Below are 23,969 nucleotides of genomic sequence, written 5' to 3' on the forward strand. Positions count from 1 at the left end.
CTTTTGCTGGGGGGGAAAAAAGTACATAGAAGTCGGTTCTGCATGACCAAAGGGAAACGGCCTATTGATTACATGCAAGGTCATAGCTCAATCAGACTTGCCACCTTGATCGCATTTTTTTACCTTGACCCCATATTGAATCCTTTATTTAAGTTCTGTTGAAATCTACGTAAATGCAGCAGAAACTGTTGTTTACCATTCTTTTGTCATTTCCAGGTAGATTTTAGAAAGAAACCAATAAAGTAGTGGCTAAGACTAACCCAGCAAAAATTTAGAAAAGCTGTGAGCTGTGTCTAACCACTGAAACCAGGAAACTGGGCTAATGTAGCTTTTTATAAACTAGAAAAAAAAAATCTAAGTAATGAGATAAATTTCTTAAGGTATTAAAAGGCCAGATGTGCCCTGAAACACCAAACTTCACTCCCTATGTTTGGGGTGTCTGTGTTAATGTATTAATGCAGAGCTCCATAGCAGGCCAGAGAACAACAGAGTGAGAGCAAGTCTCCAATTGCCATTACCTTCCACCTTTCCAACAACGCAAAATACACAGTTGAGTAAGATACTCTAAAGCAAGCATTTCTAACCAGTAGATCAAGACCAACCAGTAGGTCACCTACCTCCCCTGGGGAATGGCCAAGTCTGGGCTGTCCCCAAGCCTACCCACTCGCCCTGTTTCTATTCCAGGCTCCTCTCAGTTGGGAAAAGGAGACCAAAAAGCTCTGCCCCATTCCTCACAGGCCTCCCCTTGGCGGACTATCCTGCCCCAGCCTTCCCCATGCCCAGGGTTTCAATCCTTTGGGAAAATGAAAACTGTTCCACTTCTGGGAGAGGCTTCCCACCCCTACTCTGGGTCAGAAAGCCCCACGCTAAGGGGAATTTCCAAAACTTATTGTTTGTTTGATTTCCTGAAACCTGCCTTCTGCCCCTAAAAACCAAAAGCTGTTTTGCATAGTTGTTTTTTCCTCTTTAATTAAAAAAAAAAAAATGAGTAAGTTCTGTTTTGAAAATTTCACAGCTCACCTAAGATATAACTGGACCCCAATGTAGCACAAAGTCAAGTTTGGGAGTGATGTTTCTTGTTTTTTGTTTGTTTGTTTTGTTTTGTTTTGTTTTTCAATTCTGGTAAATATGTTATAAATAGGAAAGGAGCTTTATATTTTAAAGCATGTCTTTTCATGATATTAACTAATGTTAGATACATTACTTGAAACATATTTAGAAAAATTATGAGGTCTACATTGAAAACACGGGTTCTATCATCAGGTCTCCCCGGGGTGTAGCCTTGAGAAAGTTACTGTATTACGCTGGTAGGGCTGCCATAACGCAGCACCACAGGCTGGGTGGCATAGACAACAGAAATCCATTTTCTCACAGTTCTGGAGGTTACTAGTCCAAGATCAAGTGTCACGAGGGTTGGTTCCATCTGAGGCCTCTCCTCTTTGCTTGCAGATGGCCACCTTCTTCTCCCTGTGTCTTCAGATGGCCTTTCTTCTGTTGGTGTCTGTGTCCCAATCTCTTCTTATACAGACACCAGTCATACTGGAGTAGGGTCCACCTTAACGACTTCATTTCAATGTAATTACCTCTTTAGAGACCCTATCTGCAACCTCAGTGACATTCTGAGGCACTGGGGGTTCGGAATTCAACATGTGAATGGTGGGGGGAAAGAGGGGACAGAATTCAGCCTAACAGTTATGCAATCTCTTGAGCCTCAGTTTACTCATGTTTCAAACAGAGAAGAGAATAGTACCAGCCTCTGAGTTTTTCTGAGGAGAAACTGATATACTGCTGTGAAGCGCTGAGTACTGTAAAGAGCTGGGGGAATGCTATTAGGTTGGTGCAAAAGTAATTGCGATTTTTGCAATTATTTGCAACCTTTTAAACTGCAATTACTTTTGCACCAACCTAAAAGCTGTGGTCTCTGTCATCATCATCAAGGTGACTGAGAGGACAATATTCCAGCAGAGAAAGTCCAGCCACAGTCTGACTTTCAGAACTCAAACCAAACTTTGGTTTGGAACGAACACAAGAGAGAGACGCACTCTGCTTTCCTCCAACAAGCGCCTGGCCACGCAGTGAGCCTGAGGCTCCTGTCCCCATAACAGAGCTGGGGTCAAGCAGAAAGAGAGCAATGGCCGGAGGACAGAGAGCCCGCTACTCCCAGGCACACTGTCTGGGAGGAAGTTTTACGTTCAGACCGCTCCTGGCAGAGACAAAGGCTGGCCTGTCTGTCCCTGCTTCTCCAGGGAACACAGCACAGCCATTAACCCAGTCACTCAGTAGTTGTGACACCTGATGCTGGCATTGCAGAGTTGCTGAAACAGCGTTGCTAAGGTAGCCTAAGAAAACCAAACCATGGCGGATAAATGCACTGATTTCTTTCTGGGGGGAGGGGAGAGGAGGCCCCAAGAAAAAACATTCGAGCCTGTGTGTTCCAGAAAGAAAGGTAGACAAAGATCAGCTTAGTGCCTTACTATTTTCTCTCCCTTACCAAGCCTTCTCACTAGTGCTGGCTTTTAATTTACGGTATGCACTATTAAAAAGACTGTCTATAGATTTAACGTTGGCATTTCCTTCCTCCAGTAATCCTTTGAATCGCATTTGCTGTACATTTCTGCAGAATGACATAAAAATGACCTTTTATTATTATTATTAGTGAGCACATATGATGAGTTATCTTTTTTCCAGTATTTGGGAATGACTTAAATAAACCACACAGTTTTTGGACCCCCCCAAACTAACCTCATTTGACCTGTGTCCAGGAAGAATGCCAGAGCTATAGAGGCCGGATTACAAATCATCATACTATCCATTGTTCTGAAAAGTACTGATGGACAATGGCTTTAATCACGTGATTTTTCCCACACAAACAGCTCCATCACCTGATATAAGGAAAGAATTTCTGTATGACTCAAAATGCCAATTTCAATTGGGTTAGTCTTTTTCTGTTACATTGGTACATTTCATAAATTTGTCTATAGTTGTCATATATATATATATATATATATATATATACACACACACACACACACACATATGGTGTAAATGAAAGAAAAATATTCTCTAGCACCCAATTAAAGGTTTTTGAGACTCCACGTGAAGGAAGGAAAGCAAAGGAGAGAAGTCAGATGTTTTACAACTAGACGTTTCCCTAGTGAAACCTTCCCATTTTGCAGTGAGCGGCCAAGGGATTTTCTTCTCCCCACTTCCACCGTTGGGGATGTGTCTTGTCCATGCCTTTCCATCATGGTCATGATTCCTGCTGTGGCTTGGCTCCCAGGGTATCACCCTGGCTTCCAGCCCTAGCAGTACCACTTGTGGGAAGCAAAACAATGGCCTCCCAAAGATGTTCATGTCCCAGTTCCTGAAAACTGTGAAATGTGCGCAATAACTGGCAAAGGGGGATTTCGGTGGCAGACGGTATTGTTACGCAGCTGACCTTAAAACAGGGCGATTATCCAGGTCGGCCAGTGTAATGACCAATGGCAGAAGAGTCAGTGTCAGAGTGAGGTGATATGCAGAAAGCTCGACCAGCCATTGCTGGCTTTGAAGATGGAGGAAGGGAGCCAACAGCCATGGAATGTGGGCAGCCTCTGGAGGCTGGAAGAGGTCAGAAAACAGATTGTCCCCTGGAGCTTCCAGAAAGGAACTCAGCCCCTGCTGACACCTTGATTTTAGCCCAGGGAGACCCTCTTTGCACTTCTGACCTCCAAAACTGTAAGACAATAAATTTGTGCTATTTTAAGCCATTAAGTTTATAGTAACTTGTTAGGACAACAGTAAGAAATTATACACCACCTCTTCCTCTTGGCCCTCTAGAACGGAGGGAGGAAGCGGTGTCTTGCTCCCCAGCCCCACCCCCACCTCCACCCTCCGTCCTTGATTGGCTTTCAGAGTTTTCATCACGTGTGTAACCCATGTGTCTCATTTCCTGACTGGACTGTGACCCGACACAGTTTCCATAAATGCAAACCACTATTTAATCAAAAAAGCACAAATGCTAAGAGAAAAAGAAAATGCTACCTAATAAGATAGTTCCCTCTATAACATAGACACTGTAATGCCTAAATATACTTTTTAAATGTCTCCGTTGACAAATCTTTTCCAGTTAGAGAATCTGCATCCATACGTTAAATGTACATGAGTTAAATGTTGTATGCTTGGCATCACTGATCAATCAAAAGAAGAAAGGAAACATGAAAATGAAGACCTTAGTCGAAAGAATTTTCTCCCTGAAATCGAAAGCTCATACATTTTACTTTACTGCCTTGCCAGATATGCCTAAACCTGTTCTGAATAACCAGTGCCATCAAAAACACACCACACAAGTTTTAACCATGGCATTTTTCCCTACCAGGATTTCATAGGAATATTAATAATGTAATCCTGCCATTTTGGCAGAGGTAATGTTATTTGTCATTGTTAGTTTCTCTCCTACAAGGCCTTAGGTTTTCTGGAGAGAGAGGTTTTTTTGATGGAGTTAATCTAGATCGTTAATAAAAGCTGAAGTATTGTACCCCACGTAGTATCTGCTAAACTATAGAATATTTGTTTTCTAAAAGCTTTTAAATAACTCAGTTTCTTCTTTGTAGTTTGTTTAGGGACATTAAATTGCTTGCAGAAAAGAAAATTCACCAACTGGAATGAAATAGTCCACCTAGGGGGGAAAAAAGACTCCCTCATTCCTTTTCACACAACTGCTCTAGCTAGTATGCTTCAATTCAACAAAAGCATTTCAGAACCCTAACTCAACAGCTAGTGTGCTAGCTTCCTATTGACGCTATAACAAATGACCACAAGCTTAATGCCTTAACGCAATACAAATTTATTCTTACAGTTCCGGAGAGCAGAAGAGCAAAATGAGTTTTATAGGGGTAAAACCAAGGCGTCAGCAGAATTGGTTATTTCGAGGCCTCTTCTCAAGGGAGAATCTGTTCCTTCTCTGTTTCACCTTCTAGAAGCTGCTGACATTCCTTGGCGCATGGCCACATCACTCCCATCTCTGCTTCACATGGCCTTTCCGTCTGACTCCTCCCACGTGCTTGTCTCATGGGGATCCTTGCGATTACATCAGGCCCATCTCCCACGGCAAGAGCCTTAACTTAATCACACCTGAAAAGCTCCTTTCACCATACACGGTAACAGTCACAGGTGCTGGGGGTTAGAATATGAACACATTTGAGGGGGTCATTATTCAGCCTTCCACAGTCCATCCTCTGGCTCCCAAAGATTCACATGCATCCCACATGCAAAGGACATTTACCCCCATCCCAAGGTCCCCAAAGGTCTTAACCCATTACGAGTTCAAGTCCAAAATCTCACTCAAGTCTCATCAGCCCAGAACTCCCAAATCTCATTTAAATCATCCAAACCAGGTATAGGTAAGTCTCTGCCTGAAATCGATCCTGCAGCAAAATCCCTGTCTTTATGTGGACTTGTGGAATTAAAAAACAAGTGATATGTGCCACAAAAGTGATGATGGGACATGCATAGGATGATAGTCATAGACACTGATGTTGAAAAAGAATGAAAGCAAAAGGACAAACAGAAATCTCTGGTCTCAACCAATGTCTAAACACAACCAGGTAAACTCCATTACATTCAAGGACCTGAGAATGACTCTCCGTGGCTCCTGACCCACAGCTCTACCCTCGAAGTCATCATTTTGCTTGAAGGGCAGCGCATCTTTGCAGCTGAGTACTTTTATCAGCCTGTCTCTTACCTATGGAATTTTGGGGGTCCACCAGCCTTCTCTCATTTCATCCCCTCTCTGTCCCTTTCAATCCAAGCTGGCACTTTTTCTACTGGTCAAACATTCTCAAAATCTTACGGGCTATTACTCAGCCTGCCACAGATAACATGGACAGGATAGTTAATAAAAGGAAAGTAAACGTGATTTCTGGAGGATGGACTGGGCCGTTTATGCTACAAAGCACTACGTACGTAGAACACAATCATTTGAAGTTCTTAAATATGGGCTTAAGGCTTGTCAGGTCTTCCAATCTCAAGTTATACACTAGAACAGGATATTGTCTGAAAGACCTGTCAACTGTGCTACTATATCTCCTACAAGAAAAAGTCAAAATGAGTGCTAAAAAGTACAATCCATGTTGCCCAGTGATTGCTGATGACTATTAAATAACAAAACATAAAGTCGGTGTTCCAATTACAGCAGGAGGTATTAGAAAGAAATTCCTGTTAAGAAACAAAACTGGCATCAGAACAGTAAAACAAGCCATGGAAACTGCTTCCTGGGAGAGTCTGAATAACTTCTTTTAAAAGAAATAGCATCAAGGAGTTTCTTTCCTGAGTGAGAGTCCCCACTGCTGACAAGTTGGACACTGAAAAGGTGGTGATCAAACCATCCTTTTCACTCTTCATCCACTGACCCAGCAACAGGAAAGGCATAAACCAGGGAGAGACTCAGGCAGCTGTGTGGTCAGCAGGGCGTCACACAGGTCTGCTCTGGCAGTAATGGGCAGAACAGCCACGTGGTCTGACCATGTATGTCCTGGAATCCACAGTGCCATTTTCGGCTAACCCACAAATCACATTGGCTTTCTCCCATAAGAATGTGTCATACATTTTGGTAAACCATTTGTCAGATGGAGTACAAATTATAGACAAACAGAGTAAGCCATCTAGCCAGTCTTTCCATCCAATTACTGCAATTCCAACTTAATTAAATTACAGAACTAAATTAATGTATAACAATGAAAAATAGGCCCAATCAGCAATCATGAAAGTGTAAGTTAGAGCCACAGTGAGATATCATGTCAAACCCACTAGATTGGCAAATATTTAAAAAGTCTTACTATACCAGCTATTGGGATGTGTAGCAATAGGAACTCTTAGGGGAGAGAGATGTGGAGAGAGGGGAGAGGTTGCAAATTAATTCAACTGCTTTGGAAAAACTGAAAAGTGATACCATGCAACGCAGTAATCCCACTCCTAGACATGTACCCTAAATGAGTCCCTGCCCATGGGCCCCTTTAAATGTGTTGAAGACAGTATAGAATAGAACAGTAAAAATGCCAATAATCCAACTATCTATTGACAGGAAAACGGATACATTACTATATACTCACACAATAGAATACTGTAAAGCACTGGATATGAAAAAACTATAGCTACATGCTTCAGCATGGGTGGATCTTAGCTTAATATCGAGTGAAATAAGCAAGTCATAGAAAAATACATAATATTGTTTGATACCATTTTGTAAAGTCCAAATCAAGCAACACATTACAGAATACTAACATACTCATATGTCATAGAATTGTAAAGAAACGGAAGTTAATGAAAATAAACTATATGTCAGGATATTGATCAACTGAAAGTAGAGTAAAGGATGGTAGGCGGAGGGCTTCAGGGAACACCCAGGGTTTTAGGCATGTCTTGTTTCTTTAGTCAAATGGTGAGTTCATGAGGGTTAATTTTATTACTAAGATTGATAATTTGTATATAGTAGATATTTTTAAGTATAACTAGGACTTAAGATAAAATTTTTAAATTCTCCCACTGTCCTTTTAAATGTAGGGTGTGGAGGAGCCCTTCCCTTCTCACCACTGGATAAAAATATCAACAGGACTCGTGACTTTGCTGGTCATTCCTACGTAATAGAAATTCCTACAGTCATCTTACATGACTCAAATCAGAAAGTTAAATGTCTTCAATCTTCCTTCAATGCTGAGATCTGTTTCTCTCACTTCCTCCAGCTAAGAGGAAGGCACATTACTTGAGTTCAGCTTCTACTCCTTGCACTCACCTCCACCACCACCCCCACAGCGCCTATCAAATTCTCCTCTGTGTTAGAACACAGCAGCAAGGAGGGAAGAGGAAAACAGCATGTTCTAATTTGACCACTAAGATCATAAGCTGGCTTTGAGCTCCCTGGGCATGGCAAATTCTGAGCTGACTCCTTCATGGATCCCCTTGGGGGGCCCTGCAAGAATCCAGCTGTGACACCCATGTGGCAGGCCACGCACTTCACTCTGCCAGCTAAGACCCCAGTTGGTCCCTAGTTCCTGGTGGCCCACAGCACACAGATTCTCTATTGGCATGCCACTGCTCCTTCAGGACCCAATGTGGCTCCAGGCAGGCTCTCTCTCACCCATGTAGTCCACAGCTGTCTCACAGGAAACACTCATGTGCCCTTGACCTCAACAAAGGGAGTGCCACTCTCCTTTGTCCCGCCCCAGAGCCCCGCTCTGGCCCAGCTCTTTCCCTCTAGACTTCAGGGGCTGGAGGGTGGAGGTCTGTACAGAGAAGTTCCTCACCCTGAGCCTGGGGGCTGACACACCCTCCTCCCACTCTCCCTCTCCCCTCCTTCTGTGTGAGGGGTAGAAGGAAGAAATCACAGAATAACTTTCACCAAGGAAATGAAGTTCAGAACTTCCTCCAAATGGCTAATCTCTCTTTTACATGCATGATTTGGGTGAGGAACCCGATAATTATGTAACTGTTGCTTGGTTATTTCCTTTAAAGAGTTATACCTTGGACGTCTGTTTCTCAACTCACTTTGGTATTTGGTGTTTTTACATGTTTGTGCCTTAGGCAAATATTCTAATTGAACGTCTTTTGACAGCTGTTATCAATATTTCACTTGTCACGTAGAAAGGAGCAGCCTTGTGACAGATTACAAAACCCAAGTACCTTCATTCGCTTTTCACTCTCAGACCTGGTTTCATTGGGGTCAGCCCCTTGGACTCATGGCCGGTTCAGTCCTTTTTAGCCCTCTGCCATGTGCTGCTCCTTTTCAATAGCATCTTAGTACCACAGCGACCACCACCAGCTCACGATGACCTTGGACCTCATTTATGAAATGGGAATAATCTTACCTGCTTCACCATGGTGAGTGTTAGATGTATGTAGAAGTGAAAGCACCACATAAATATAATTTGTTTTTACTGTTATGATGGCAACACTCCCTTGACAACCTCAGAGGTTATACAGAAAAAAAAAACCACAGAAGGCAGAAGCAAGTCCTCTTAGAAAATACACAATGGGGGGGGGGGGGAGGAAATAAAAATAAAATATAATTAAAAGGTCACAGGAATTAAAAGTTATAGATGTTGCCACTAAAAAATTAATTGATGTTCCATTTGATTATATCTTTTAAAAATATTAACTTGAAAAATGTGCCACTTGTCCTGAATAACCTCCTGGAGCTATTCAGGAACTATTGCTTTTAATTATGGTCTAGGGTAGAATTACTAGATAAAACGCAGGGCACCCAGTTAAGTTTGAATTTCAGATAAATAATGAATATTCTTCTGGTATAAGTATGTCCCTTTCGATATTTGGGACATTCAGGTGCAAAAAATTATTCAGTTTATCTGAAATTCAAATTTAACTGGGTGTCTTATATTTTTTCATGCCAAATCTGGCAGCCTTAGTTTAGGAAGGAAGTTTCTTTCAAAAGTTTTATGTTAGGCAAATTAATCTCTTTCGCGTTTTCAGGTCAGCCTTCAGGAGCTTGAAATGGCATGCATTTTATTCTTACACTGCCCTTTGTTTCATTTTTGTAAGTCTCAGTAACATATACAACCTCCTGGACTTTTCACAAATACTATGTTATTATAAGCTTTTTTTCTCCTTCTATCTAGTCTTCTACCTATGGATTGAGAGAGTGTTGTTTGTTTAATTAATATTCATAGAGTACTGGCGATGCAATGATAAACGAGAAGTGACATAATTTCTACCCTCATGAAGATGAGGGTCTACAGAAGGAAACAAATAGTAACCAATAACCACTACCCTGTGCACCTACTGACAGGATTTTTGAGAGGGGAGAAGCAATAATTGTCATTGTACTGTTTTATTAAGGACCTTTAACCAAATGACATATATTTATTAAAAGGCTATGGATTTTTAAACTATATTACACAGAAATTTTAAAAAACAGTGTCATCTTAGAACCACGGTTGGCAAAAGCATAGCTGGCAAGAGATTGCTCTCCTCTGACCATCTGCATCACTTCCCTTATTTTCAAGAGTCTGATCAAGTTGCTGTGTAAACCCTTTGTTAATCTAGGCGCTCTGGTGGACTTTTCTATTCCATTAATTCCCATTTCTGGCACTTACTAACATGCGAGTACCTATTTTTCACTATTATATGATAACAAGAAACCCATGGGCTTTTTTCTCTAAGATATCGTATACCCTGATTGTTTCCATTCCCATCCCAATAAACTGAGTCCTTGGAAAATACATCAATGCCTCGCCTATTTCACCAGCCTCCTGTTCCTACCCCAATAATTAGGTTTGTGAAGAGAGTTTTCATACCTGTAGCTCATTATTAGTCTTTCTCTGCAGCTCATCTCTTTTATTTCAAGAAACTTTCATGAGCTCTTACATTACACATTCCAAGACCATCTTTGCCTTTTCACTTACATTTAAATTTTATTTATGTAAATATAGTGAGGTTTGTAACTCAGCACTCTCTCGGTTTCTCACTATCTTCTCCTAACTCGGTCAGGGTTTCTCAACCTTGGCACCATACTGAACAAGATGATTCTTTGTTGGGTGTGGGTGACAACTGCCCCGTGCATCGTAGGATGTTTAACAACATCTCTGGCCACTACCCCTAGATGCCAGCAGCAGAACTTTTCACCTGCCCCAGTTGTGACAACCAAAAATATCTCCTGATACTGCCAAATCCCAGGGGAGGGGGAGATGCAGACAAAATCTTCCCTGCTTGAGAACCACTACACACTTCAAAGTCTCAATTTTTTTTTTCACTTGATGTATGTTTTTTCCCGTGGAGTACATCAGAGTGACTAGTGGCCCCAGTTTGCCTGAGACTGGGATTTTCCCAAGAGACAGAATTTTCAGTGGTGCTAAGATGAACAAAATCCTGGACGGACTTTGGATGAATTAGTCATCCTACTGGGTGATACAGTCTTAAATCCTTGCAAATCCACCAATGTCTTTCTTTCGTTTTGTCAGATAAACATTATCTTGGCTAGGTATTGAATTCTTGGTCTCTGTCCTACCTTCTCAGTAGCCTAAGAATGTTATTGCTCTACTTTCTAGCACTAAGGGAGGCAAGTGAAAAATTAAGTCTACTCCGATTGTGTTCCCTTTCTTAGTAATTCATTCATCCTTGCTGGAAACTTGTAAGATTTTCTCTTTATCCTTACAGGGCAAGAATTTTACCTAAATATACACCTTTTCTCCCATCAGTCTGGCCTGGAATTCCTTTAATTCTCTCAAAGTGCAGATTCACATGTTTCTTAAGCTCAGGAAAATTTTCTTTTATCATATATTTAATTATTGTCTCTCTTCCATCTCTATTTTCTTTTTTTCTTTTTTAAGAATTTCTTTAGTCCATATGTCAGATCTTATTGATCTATGGTACTTCAAGTTTTTAAGCTTTATCTTTACTATTTACATCTCTTAGTAGTTTTGTTCTGTGTTTTAAGGCATTTCTTCCACTCTTTGTTTCTCAACAATGACTATTTTCTCCTCCAGTTTACCCATCAATTGTTTAGTGTTAAGTAAAATCGTGAGTTTTTCACCTCAGAAACTCTTTTTAGTACTCTTCTTGAATCTCCCGTAGGCTCCTATTTTTGTTGATGTTGATACCTATTCAATAGGAGTCTGCCAATTCTGGGTCATCAATGTACCTTGGGAGCAGGGAGACTGTGGCATGCATTCTCACCTAATCCAGTGTCACTTCTTTCCCTGCTATTTATTTTACTTTCATTTGCTCCTTTTCTAACAGCTCCCTTTCTTTATGTAGACTCGAGTTTCTGACCTATATCATTTTCCTTCTTTCTAAAGAACTTCTTTTAACATTTCTTGCCAGGCAGGTCTGCTGGTGACAAATTCCCTCAATTTTTGATTGTCTGAAAAAGTCGTTGTTTCTCCTTTACTTTTGAAGGATATATCATTGGATACAGAACTCTAGGTCAATAGGTTTATTTCTTTCAACACTAAATATTCATATGTCACTCCACTCTCACTTGCATGGTTTCTGCAGAGAAGTCTGCTGTGATTCTTATCCATGCTCCTCTATAAATAAGGCCCCCACTCCCGGGCTTTGAAGATTTTCTGTCTGTCTTTGATTTTCTGAAGTTTGAATGTAATATGCGTAGGTGTCATTTGTGGGGGCGTATTTATCCTGTTTGATATTCTCTGAGCTTCCAGGTTCTGTGGTTTGGCATCTATCATTAATGTTAGGAAATTCTCAGTTGTTATTGCTTCAAATATGTCTTCTGTTCCTCTCTTGTCTCCTTCCATTATTCCTATGATGTGTATATAACAACTTCTGTAATTGTCCCATAGTGCTTGCATGTTCTGTTCTGACTTTTTCATCCTCTTTTCTCTCTGCATTTTTTTTTTATAAGTTTCTACTGACATTCCTTCAAGCCCACTGTTTCTTTCCTCAGACATAGTCAATCAGTCTATGGATGAACTCATCAGGCATTCTTCATTTTCGTTACAGTGTATTTTTTATCATTAGCCTTCTTTTTGATTCTTAGAGTTTCCAGCTTGCTGCTTACATTATCCATCTGTCCTTGCATGTTGTCCACGTTTTAAATGAGAGCCTTTAGCCTATTAGTCATAGTTATTTTAAATTCTCAGCCTGATAATTCCAACATCTCTGCTATATCTGAGTCTCGTTCTGATGGTTGCTGTCTCTTCTAACTGTGCTTTTTGTCTTTTAGTATGCCTTGTAATTTTTAGTTGAAAGTCAAGTATAATGTACTGGGTAAAAGGAACCTGATACTGGTTCCCATAACGGTTTGTGCTCCTGGGCTTCTACTCCAGTAAACTGTGATTCTTTGTATCTGCCTATCTGTTTCTCCAATTTAAGAGGCAGTGCTTTGCCCTGTGACCTCAATTCTCTGATGGGTCTAATAAGAGTTGTTGATTTTCAGTTTGTTGAGCTTTTTTTCTTTTTTGAGGAGGACAGTAATGACTTCCAAGCTTTTCACATGCCAGACTGGAAACCAGGAGTGCTCCCTTCTGTTTACACCAATAACACTCCCATCTCTGCAGCCCACGATGCAATTTATTTTATTTGCTTCACCATGGCTCTTTCCACTAACTCCAGGCTCTTGTCAAGCCTACAGGGGAGAAATCCTGCAGCAACCCTCTCCAACAGAATCTGCCAGAGGTGGGGCTGTCCTCACGCCCTCCAGACCTGCATACTTGCTGGCCTCAGCAAGCATTGGCTCAGGAGTGGGATATGCATTGGGAGGACGCCTGGACACACTCAAGTTGCCTCTTCCCAGAGCTCTCTTTAATCCACCTGTACCTAGTTAGTTGCCAAATCAAATGTAGATTCTGCCTCTTCCCTTTATTTTCCTGCTGCCACCAGCTTGGCCCAGGTCCCCATTCCTTCTGCTCTCTCTTCCTCACAGGGCATTCTACCAGCTTCCTCTCTGCAGGTCTCCCCAAACCATCCAAGTTCAGTCCTCACTATCAGCGAAACACAACTTGGATCATTTCACTACCTCCTCAGAAGCTGTCAGTGTCTTCCCAGTACTTTCTGGATGAAATGCAATATGCCTCATCCTGACATTTGGGACAAATCTACGTTTCTAATCTTAATTCTCATTGATTTCCTACAATCTACTCCCAGCCAAAGTGAAATTGTAGCCATCTCCCCAAAACCTGGCGTTTCCTATTCTGTGCCTGCAAGTTATTTCAATGCTGCCACCTAAAATGCTTTCCCAGTTTGCGAAATTCTTACCCATTCTTTAAACACCATCCTCTTTATAGTCCTTTCCTCCTCCTCACAACCAAAAGCTAACTCTTTGTTTATTCTCTTTCTCTCTCCTTTGTGACCCTCCAGGTCACTTTCACTTTCAGCATTTAACCATCTCTTTTATTATAGCATCATAGTCCTTTGGGCACCTGTCTTTTCTGTCTACAATGTTCCTAGTTCCTTGTTGACAGACTCTGTGCCATACTTATCTCCATATTCTTCCACATCTAGCACAATGCTTTGCAAACGGTAGTCGCTCAACAAATATATTTTTAATTTAATTGAAACCATGTTATTTTTAAGAAGGTAATCCATGGTTTTCAGCACATCCATTGTGGTTTTGATGTATTAAATAAATAACATTATTTATCTATTAAATAAAATAGATTACAGTATATCCTTAACATTCATTCACAAGGGAAAGAAAGACTGAGGACCTTGATGAGTCCCCAGTACTAAAATTCCAAAACATTCACATACTGGGGGTACCAAAAAAATGTATACAAGTGGACACTTTGGTCAATGTTACTCAAGCAGTAGTTCGCCATAATCAGACGTGTCTGGATGTTGATGGTAACCACTTTGAGCACCTCTTGTAATTGCAGAAGTCAGACGTGACTTGCATTCATTTTTTGTTATACGGTATTTATTGAGTATTACAATTTTAATGCCTTTTTCCTTTCTTAAAATGTGTACGCATTTTTTTTGGCACCCTCTGTATGTTCTTGATTCCTCCTTCATTGTGTTTCTGTCAATAGCTATGTGTTTATCAACCCTCCACATGATAACTACATTTCATATGCTTACTTCATTTTTTTTCTCTTACTTAATGACCATTTTACCCAAAAGAACAAAGTTTTTAATCACTTCATGAATGTTAGTATCCATGTGTTGGGAGTACACAAACAGGAGGCATATTGATGGCCAATTAGCCTTGCAACATGTGCTATTTGGTTTTTATCTCTCCAAAATGACAACTTACTATAAATTATGGCTCTTAACCCATTTTTTTTTTGTTACAAATAGTGACCACAACTGTTAAATCCTTATTGCTAAGAAATTACTAAGAATAATATTCAAATTATCTGCTACTTGCCATAGATAAAATTCAGTGCCAGCAATAAATAATTCTGGGTTTGCAATATTACCCGCTGCCTCCACTCATTTTTCCCTTCACCTCACTGAAACCACACAGCTACAATGATAATCAGCATCAACATTCTTAGCCACTAGAGTAAAATAAACTTTTTCTGTTGACTTTTTTTTTAATTGGGGTAAAATACACAGAACATAAAATTTACCATTAGTGACATTTACTACATTCACAATGTTGTGTAACCATCACCACTATCCAGTCCCAGATCTGTTGACTTTTTTTTTTTTTCCTAATGGCTTTTTGCTGAGATAATTTAGGGTTGTTTTCTATAACGTAAGCAGCTATTAATTATGCAGAACTGGATATTTTACGTCTCTCAGGCTCACCAGCTTTTGTAAACTAAATAAATAAACAGCCTAAAAGAAAGAATCACGGTTTGGTCCCTCTGTTGGACTGTGTTGAAGCACTTTGAAAGTCCTAGGTAATTGAGATTCATTTGCCTTGGGAGGACCAGGCAGGACGCGGTTTCTGGCTCCTGGAACTATAACAAACCTGCATGAGGCACGGGAGACCCAAGACCTTGGCACATTTTCACCTAAGCCAAGTCACACCATTAAACCTCAGTTAGGAAATATCAATAACTTCCGAAAAGTGGATTGCAGTTTAGCATATTACCAGCTGTCAGCACCTCAGGAACTAAATTGAATGGCCAGGGAATTGAGATATGAAAAGGAAAGAAAGAAATCACATTAACGGGCCTCCTTGAATATCATTTGTGGCATTCCCCCCAACCTCCCACCCCTGCTCCTCCCCAACAACTGAATAAAATACAAATAGTAAAAACAGAGGTTTTGTTTGGGTTTCAGAGAAACAGGGACGGGGCGATTATAAAATTCCTGAAGTATAAAAGCTGATGTCTCAAAGCCCCACTACTCTTTCTACTCTTATATTTTATAATATAAACCAGATGTTTGAGTTTTTCCAAATCACTTCTTTCAGAGAAATAATGCTTTGGTCTTCGGCATGTTTTTTATCTTAGGTAAATTAGTCCTACCTATTTTTTTTTTTCTCAACCTTCACAAATGTTGTTGTCAGAAAATTCTAAAGGTAGGTATCCCCTAACTGGGCTAGTCTGATTTTGCAGCTATCCATTTTTATATTTCATATTTATACGTATAATAAAGCACTGGTTTTGAAAAAATTGAAATATGATTAGAAAAATAAATTTAGATAACTTTTTTGGTGCCACGATATCCAATTCTTTGGAAAATTGGGACCCATTAGCCCAGTAGGGTTAGTTGGCAAACTGAGATTGAAGGAATAGCCTAATATACATAAAAATGCCTGATCAACACTCATCTCACCACGGCTGGCCCCTCGCCCTGGACTGTTTGGCAAAGTTGGCAGATAAACAAACAAACAAACACTCTAAGCAGCCAGGTGCCCTAGTCCAAATCAGTCCAATTTAGGGAATAAAAGTACAGTGTAATCACTTGAGCCTCATCCCACGGCACAAGCGGGCAAGTCTGTGTGGTGCCTTGGTCACGCAGACAAGTTAACATAACCACACTGCAGAATGCAAAATAAACAAACCTCTCTCCTTCCCACAGCCCGTACCACGCAGCTTCTTTCATCAGCCGCCTCGTGCGCCCCTTAGACAGGCAGCCGCATGCGGAGGACAGACTGGCCACGGTTACGGTTACGGTCTTGGAGACAGTCTGGGGACAGCCTGGACCCCGCTGTATGTAAAACTTCAGATCTGCGCTCCCTTCGGCTCCCTCCGCCCGCAGCACTTCTTGCTAAGACAATAGGACAGCAGGGGTGGTCTGATCCCCCTCAGGCCAGCTCAGTCTAGCTTAAGAACACAAAAGCTACCCGAGGAGCTGGAGCCCCCTTCCTGGCCACTGCATGGCAACGGGGCAGCTCGCACACAGTCAGAGCCCGCAGACTCACAGGCCAGGGCTGACATCCCAGTCACATGGCTCCACGTGGTCTGCTCCGGGGCACTCAGGTCAACCCCATGCTCCGCCAGCTTCCGGGAGGGGAGGGAGGCCGTGCACTACTTATCCCTAGCAGAGCGTTGCTTCCCGTTATCCTCCCCTTCGAGTACCAATTTCAAACCCTGTTCTGCTGGCAAAAGCTCTTGGACTGTTTAGTTTTGAGGGCTCCTCGACTTCCGGGAGCTCAGGAACAGTTGAAAGCTATTGATTCTGAGAAAAGTAGATTATCTGGTGTCTAGGCTAAGACCTGACCCAAACTCAATAACACATTTTGATAAATATTCAAGGACCAAATACAAAGTATAACACTGGCCTCAGAGCAAAGCATCATACCACACCTTGGGGAAATGCATTTCGCCTGCAACAGGCTCATAATGGCTTTCTGGAGGTTTGCAGGGGAAATGGGTAATACTAGGAAATATGCTATTGCCAAACATGGGCCTAAATTTTGGTATAGGGACCCTACACCAAATGTTCCAGTGGGACATATGGAAACCAGTATGGGGTGGGACAGCAGGAGCTGCTGGAATGACTCATTCTCCTGACACAGCCACCCAAACCGTTGGCCAGCTGCTTTGCTCCACCCACCTTCAGTGGTCTCACCACAACGTGTAAGCATCTAGTACATTCTCCATCTTCTCTGGGGCATGAATAAATGCTTACGATGTAGATAATTTAGCAGGAATACATGTGTGTATTCTCATGCTGATAAGACAATTATTTCATAATAGAAATGGAACCCACATCGTGTTTGTCTGACTTTTGATCCTGACAACACTGCAGAAAAACTCACAGATATGTTTCACAGTCAGGAAATGCAAGTGCAGGAGGAGATAGAGATTACAGAGTATTCTGCGTTCGCTAACACGTGCTGTGATCATAGCCCCTTCTTGGGAATATCTGATTTCACAGGGAAAACGAAAAGGCAAATAAGAGACAAAGAGGTCCTCACCCAGCACGCATACATTTCCCATTCCTGTGTGTAACTGAAAATTAGAACATAGTCATGTAAATAAGGCAGAAGCATCGAAACAGACCAAACGTTATAAAATGGTATAGAGAGAGAGGAGGAAAAATAAATGAAATAAATAAATATGTAAAACTGACTCGCCACCATAACTTTCTTTTGAGTCAGATGAAGGTACCCCAACTGCTTCATTTCAGATGACTACGAGGTCTGACAATTAAGTTCACGAACTCATCCTAAAAAAAGTGCTACATACCTCATTGCTGAATATCACTACGGTCACCTTCGAAGTACTCCCCTTGGGAAGATATGTGCTGACACCAACACCTAGTCCACCCTTTAAATCAATTTGGAACTCTTTTTCTGGAATGGCCATCAGAGTTGTCATCATATTACGTTTGATGTCCTGAATGTCATCAAAATGTCTTCCTTTCAATATTTCCTTTCTCTTCGGGTAAAGAAAGAAGTCATTGGGGGCCAGATCAGGTGAGTAGGGAGGGTGTTCCAATACAGTTATTTGTTCACTGGCTAAAAACTCCCTTTGCTTTTGTTCATCGGTGAGCTCCTTTGGGACCATTTTTGCACACACCTTTCTCATGCCAAGATTTTCAGTTCAGATTTTCCTAACTGTTTCTCTATTGATGTTTACTTGGTCTGCTATGCTTCTCACAGTCAGCCGACAATTTTGATGCACAGTGCAATGAATTTTTGCAATGTTTTCATCAGTTCTGCTAGTTGCTGGCCCCCTGACCTCTCTTCATCAGTGATGCATTCTCTCCCCTCAGAAAAATGTTTAATCCATTTGTACACTGCCATTTTCTTCATGGCATTATCCCCATAAACTTGGACTAACATGTCCCTGATTTCACTTCCACTCTTTCCAAGTTTAACAAGAAATTTAATGTCTGTTCATTATTCTAATTCAAGCTCAGACATTCTCGCGACAGCACACAAAAAACACGCAACAATAATGAATGCCACTCAGCAAGACACCGCCACACGTCGACACAAACACAGCTGTGAGACAGTGATATACCCAGGTTATGAAATCTTATCCAGCTATTTGTACAGTGCTGCCAATGTGAGTGCACGGTGGCAAGTTTGCGAACTTAATTGTCAGACCTCATAGATAGATAGATAGATAGATAGATAGATAGATAGATAGATAGATAGATTAGTGATTTTCTACTTTAGATTTTAAACTGTGTAAAGGTCAGCCTCTGTATTCCTTGTTTAATTCCATAGAATCAACTCTTGTTAGAAAAAAAAATTTTTTTTTCTGATCTAATTGGACAAGAATTAGAAGATGAAAGGGAAACAAGAAGGAAATTAAATACAACATGGGAGAACAGCTTTGTCTGAGCTTGAACTGGTTGAGCTGTAAAAAGAAGGGGAAGGAGCCACCATCTTTACAAGCCATTGAGTCCACCCTGGTAATCAGGTGGCACCACTGGCCCAAGACAGCCTGAGTGCTTTCTAAGAAGAGGGGTATGTGAAGAGGGGTGCCAGGGTATTTGAGGGAAACCAGGATCCAACCAATCATTGACATTTATGGACAATCATTAATTAAGTGTTTGTAATTTGGGAAATAAGTTTACTTGCATATACTTAGAGTAGTTTTGATCGTAGTTAAAGGTTAAGAATGTGACCAACGTAAAAAAGGTATTTCATTTTAATTTGGATCCATTTTATATATTTAAGGAATGTAACAGCCTTATTAACTCAGCTCTGATCCTCCCCTTTCAACCTCTACAGAGGTCATATTTTTGTCAACACTGGAGGGTGCTTATGCATTTTTATCCAGATAAACTTAGAAGTACTTAACTGATCTGTCATAATTCTTTTGAACTTTTGGTCCTGTTTTAGATCAACTCATTGCCCTTTCAGCTGTAGAGAAATAAGTGGCCTCTGGGGGGAATGATCTCCACACACCTCTTTGATTTGCCACTGACTGCTATGTGAAAACAGCCACCTGCCACCATCTGTCTGGGTTCAAACCATCAATCCATCCCATTCTCTTTGAGCAATCCATAGTGCCTCCCATTCCTTACTGTTGCTTGAGATTCCTTCCCCACAAGCTGGGGCACTGATTACACGCTGCGTTTGGAAGAGGAGGAAGTAAAGATGACTGCATTATCACAGAAACAGTACATGCCCACCTGAACAAGAGGAAAAAGAAATAGAAAATCATTTAAAAAAAGAGGGAACGATTTTCTATTTCAAGAGTGTGCCCACTCCCCAGATTCTGTAGAATCAAACATCCCTTCAGGAGCACTCTGTTTGGCCAAACCTGGTGGAATTTTTCCTTTCTCTGAACTACCATGGTATTTATTCATTTAACATTTGCTAAATGCCTACTAAATGATAAACACTTTAAATGCATATTTGTTTTTACAAACAACCCTTCAAGGTAACTATTATTTCTACTCCACCCCCATCACCACGATTCTTTTAAAGATGGAAAAGTAGAGGCAAAGCAAGTTAAGTAACTTGGTAATGATCATGCTGCTAGCAAACAGAAGAGTCCAGCTTCAAACCTAGGTCAAAATCAGACCAAAGATTTCACTCTTTCTACAGAAAAAAATAGGCTGAGCTTTTGGCTTCACAGGTCTCATGGTCTATTAAAAAGATGCAATTTGTTTGTGTATTTTATTTTTAATTACAATTTTAATAACAAGTCTCATATTAGACTATTGGCTCATGAAGGGCAAACTCCATGCAAAATAATGTCCGTCTTCTTAGAGATATACAATTATATGTAGTACCTGGCAAGCACTCAATAAGTGAGTGATAAACAGATCTGTGAATGGGGAAGGAATGACTGAATAAATAAACAGATTCTATGAAGCATCGCCCACTTCTGAAGATGAGTCTAAACTGTGATTTTGTTGGTTTCCTTCCACACATGTCTTATGATAAATGTGTTTAAAATATCGTCATGTATTTAAAAGCTATTAGAAAAAGCTAATGAAAGGAAATCTGAAAGCCTATGGTTTACATACTTAAAACTATTAATGTTTTACACCACTAAATACAGTAATTTTCACAAGCACAGAAATTATAATAAGCGTAATCAATATTTGTTGAATATTTGAGATTGTAAAATGTCTTTTCCTAAAAAGATTTAGGAGCAGAGGATATATATCTGTTTCTTCCTGAACTTGACAACCATTTAACCAGCAAATGAACTGAAACTTACAAGGGTCGTATTAAGAAACTTTTACTTCAGAGATGAAACCCAACAATGTATAACTGCTTCCATCCCTTATCATAAAGATAATAAATATAAAAATCAAATGAAAGGAACGCCACTCAGAGGAAGTGCTAAAAACTATATGCAATATAATGTTATCAATAAATGACAGCCAAATACCAAAAATTATTTGACTTCAGTGAAGGAAAGCCTTCACTTTATAGTCATTTCACTTGTATTTGTTATTCCTTTTCCCTGAGCTTGATTTTCCTAGAGATTTGAGAAATTTGACCTAAGAATAATAGCTAAGCAGTTCTATTTGGAAGATAGTTTATTTACTAACAAATACTTACGGTGCATGGTATTATTTTATTTTATGTTAAGAAGTGAGCTGAGAGTAGAATAATATTGAACGTCAACTATAAGTAACTATATATATATATATATATATATGGTCACAGGATATAAAGTACAGCATAGGGACTACAGTGAATGGTATTGTAGTAGACTTGGTGGGGTTATCACTTTGTGAGGGGTGTAAATGTCTAATCATTACGTTGTTTTGTACACCTGAAACTAATATAATTAAATAAATAAATAAATATAAAAATAAAAATTTTTAAAAAGAAGTGAGCTGAGAAGTGATTTTATTTATTTCATGAGCATTGTAATCAAAACCCCTTTTGATATATATGGGAAGCAACAAATGGCCCTATTAGCTGTGTTTATATCTCCATTATAATGTTTGATACTCTTAATCAAGTTTTTGCTAATTTAGTCAGAATTTTGCATGCATCTTTCTGGGTGTATCTCTTTTTTAAAGTGAATTAGATAACCTGACTACGTTAAGTATGGTTTGTTGTATATGTATGTTTATTATAAGAGCATTAGCATACCAAATATTCAACCAGGATGGGTCATTAAAATATATAATCTCTACAAATTAAAACATACTCATTCAAACATCTTAAACCAAGAGAAACAGTGGAGGCACTTGAGAAACTATCAAACAAATATTTTTAGTATTTTACATTAGAAACATGGGTCTGAGAGTTTGAAGTTGTAGGCAAGGATAAGACTCCCAGAGAAGACAGCCATGAAGCAGGGAGGTGGACAAAGGAGAGAAGCTTAATAGAAATACTTCCCACTGGCTGTTGAAGGCAGTGGACAAAGCTAAGGAAACCGTAGGACAAGCAGGTAAGTAGGAGGTGAGCTGGGGTGGTACCATCAGTGGAACAGGCAGTGAGGGCCTCAGTCTCTCTGGGTTTGGGAGTGTAGGGGACTAGAGGGAAGGTGGTGCCATTACTGGCATCTGAGCAAGCCAGCACAACACCTGTCCACAACTCAGGCACCTGCCATGACACCTTTACATGTCCTCATCTGAGCTCTCTTTCAACAGGCTGAACAAAGGTATAAATTGGCGTGATGGTTTTTTCTGTGAAGTTCAACATGAACACTGACAACAGAGAAACTACACTCTCTAAATGGGTGTTTTCTTTCTTAAAGGTATATCAGTATACCTTAAAGATTGACTTTCAAAATAATTATTTATGCATGCACATAACACATAAATAAGGCATTTTCCTTCATATATATAATGTACACATATATGTGAAGGAAGTAGTCATCCTACGGTCAGAATAAGACTCAAGAAAGTGACACAAAGATATGTGAGTGAGCTGTCAAAAGGCAGATGAACTTCAGTGAGTGATACTGTGGTATGCTAACCAGTGTGCCCCAAAGATATCTATGTTTTAATCCCTAGGATCTGTAAATATTATTTTATATGCCTAAAGGGACTTTATAGATATGATTAAATTAAGGGTCTTGAAATGGGGAGATTATCCTGTATTATCTAGTAAGACCTTAAATGTAATCTCAAACCTCACTATAAGAGGGATGCAGAGAAAGGTTTAACTTATAAGATGGAGGAGAGGAAGTAAGGAATGTAACGATGGAAGCAAGAGGTTTCGGGTGATGTGAGGAAGGGGCCACAGCCAAGAAATGCAGGTGGCCTCCAGAAGCTAGAAAAGTAAAAGAAAGAGATTCTCCGTTAGAGCTGCCAGAAGGAACCAGCCCTGCTGACACCTTGACTTTAGCTCAATACAACTATTTTCAGACTTCTGGCTTCCAGACCTGTAAGAAAATTATTTTTTGTTGTTTCACATCACCAAGTTTATGATAATTTCGTCATGAAAAATCACGACATAATTCTCTTTAGAACGACACCGTGAAATAATTTCGTCGTGAAAAATCACGACATAATTCTCTTTAGAATGACACCGATAGCCCAGTAAACAAACCTCAGCCTTGACAGGCTAAAGCTCTAGAAGGCCTAAAGGAAGGCCTAAAAATAAGAGGAATGCATACAATATAAGGAATGGATGCAAAATATTCAAGGGGATAAAATCACCCACAGAGAGCTTGGAGACTGGGCGAGTAAGTGGTAATCACTGCCCAGAAAACCGAGGACACTGGCATTCAGGGACAGGCAGAATAAGAGACATGCGAGGAGAAAGGAAAGGAACCATTTGAGTGCTACGAGGAAAAGCAGGGGAGAGTGGTGGGAAGTCTGAAGGCAAGCAGGACTGACACTGTCAAAGCAGCAGCAAAGGGCTGGACAAATGACAGTCGCAAGGTGGAGGTCACCGTGAACCTCATTTTCAAGGGGTGCTGGGAGCAGAGCCAGGGAGTCGGGGAGCGAGACGGGAACCCTGAGAGAAGAATTGGAGGTGCTAACAAAGAGCGAGAGCAGCAGAGGAGAGAGCAAGCCTGGTGACTGAGTCAAGATGTCTCACCCAGAGATGGAGGCGCCCTCCCTGGTGTAAGATGCACCTGAGAAATGTGTTACTATTAATAAACACTCAAGTATGCAAATGATTTAATTTCAGAGGGGACGGAGGGAGGAAGGAAGTAGAGAGAATTTAATATCACCCTGAATTACTTACATTCTGATACGTTTTCTGGAAATAGTGAAAAGTAGGAGAGTTGGAG

General features: G+C 40.5%; 1 protein-coding gene across 4 annotated transcripts in view; it reads right to left on the minus strand.

The window, feature by feature from the left end:
* The window catches only part of LOC141568564 (uncharacterized), a 56,456-nt gene extending 39,589 nt beyond the window's left edge, over nt 1-16,867 (minus strand). For 3 of the 4 annotated variants that reach the window (XM_074318806.1, XM_074318805.1, XM_074318801.1), the window contains exon 1: nt 16,409-16,867. The gene's annotated coding sequence lies outside the window, so the exon portion shown is untranslated. Of the gene's footprint in view, nt 1-617; nt 831-16,408 lie in introns of those variants that run through there. The other variant, XM_074318802.1, reaches the window with a different exon arrangement.
* Between the last annotated feature and the right edge of the window lie 7,102 nt (nt 16,868-23,969).

Source organism: Rhinolophus sinicus, linkage group LG14 (assembly GCF_036562045.2).
Source record: "Rhinolophus sinicus isolate RSC01 linkage group LG14, ASM3656204v1, whole genome shotgun sequence".
Taxonomy (NCBI): domain Eukaryota; kingdom Metazoa; phylum Chordata; class Mammalia; order Chiroptera; family Rhinolophidae; genus Rhinolophus; species Rhinolophus sinicus.